This window comes from Trachymyrmex cornetzi, unplaced genomic scaffold, assembly GCF_001594075.2.
Source record: "Trachymyrmex cornetzi isolate Tcor2-1 unplaced genomic scaffold, Tcor1.1 scaffold2584, whole genome shotgun sequence".
Classification (NCBI taxonomy): Eukaryota; Metazoa; Arthropoda; class Insecta; order Hymenoptera; family Formicidae; genus Trachymyrmex; species Trachymyrmex cornetzi.
The window spans coordinates 3,735-4,027 of NW_017297253.1; positions in this window are offsets into that span (position 1 = coordinate 3,735).

Consider the following 293-nt stretch of genomic DNA (forward strand, 5'->3'; position numbering starts at 1 on the left):
ACACACACACACACACACACACACACACGCTCGCAATCAAAATAATTATATATATATATATATATCTAAATTGAAATGTGTGTGTGTGTGTATAAATAACAATTCTTAATTTTAATTATATTATTTAATGCTCAAACCCTGATTGTCTTAATTTCGAGTAACACCTCCTCGTATTCCTTCTGTTAACACCAAGATTGCACTCGGTCCAATCCCCGGTCCTTTGGATTAAATTCCAAGGCCGAAAATAAGGGCATCGAACGCACTGGCCCCTACTAGGATAGAAGCGTGCCCTT